Genomic DNA, 1,050 nt, shown 5'->3' with positions numbered 1-1,050 from the left:
GGTATATCCACTGTTTTATTTCTTTTGATCCCTCCACAAGGCGATCAAACCCCGTTAAACATGTTGAAATTTACCAGTAAATGACTGCGTCAGGTATGTCACTATTGAAAATTGCATTAAAGATAGAGCTGCGCAAAATGCTCGGAGCTCTCTGAAAGGATTCACACTCTTCATCGTTACTGAATCAGGATCAGTAGTAGCAGGGCTCGCATTGGATTCAGTGGCCGAATGCGTCAACGATGGTAGATTGCTGCCGCTCGTCAGATGTCAGCGTGATAAGCTAACTCAATTAATGTTGTGATCGTGGTGATTGCTTTCAACGGAGACATGGATGACCTAGGACAATGATCTCTACGGACGGGACAAGAGCCTCGACGAGATGTGAGCGCGCATTTAAGTGCAGGAATGGACCAAAGAGATGGTTCAGGCCGGCATCATTCGACCGAGTACGTCAGCTTTTTGTGAACCAACTTTCTGTGTGAAGGAACCAGTCGGTTGGCGAATTGCACATGACTATCGTCAGCTGAATTTGGCTACGGTTTTACCGGCCATTCCGATACCTCGCAAAGATGACACCTTTGATGCGATGGCCGGCAGCTATTGGTACTCGTGCATGGACTGACTCTGTGGTTATTACCAATTCAAGCTACGTGAATAAGATATTCCTTTCACTGCTTTTTCGACTCCAGACAGTCTTTTTGAATATCTCATCACGCCCATGGGACTCAGTGGTAGCCCGGGACCTTTAGCAGGTTGTTACAAAAGGTTTTCAGGGACTTTTGTGATGTGATGGGGATTTACTTCGACGACATTTACGTGTACACCAAAAGTGAAGATGTCGACGACCATATTGCCGCGTTGGACAGAGTATTGAAGCGATGTGAAGAACAGAAACTTTGCATCAAACTATCCAAATTCCAATTTTGCGTGGATGAGATTCCATGTTTAGGCGACTTCGTCGGGCGCAACGGCGTTCGAATGGACCCAGACAAGGTGAAGATTATCGCAGATTGGCCAGTTCCCAAGACCAAGTAGCAAATGGAGAGATTT

The sequence above is a fragment of the Phytophthora parasitica genome (assembly GCF_000247585.1).
Source record: "Phytophthora parasitica INRA-310 unplaced genomic scaffold supercont2.27, whole genome shotgun sequence".
NCBI lineage: Eukaryota > Oomycota > Peronosporomycetes > Peronosporales > Peronosporaceae > Phytophthora > Phytophthora nicotianae.
The sequence above is the reverse complement of the archived record's forward strand: the minus strand, read 5'-3'. Positions refer to the sequence as shown.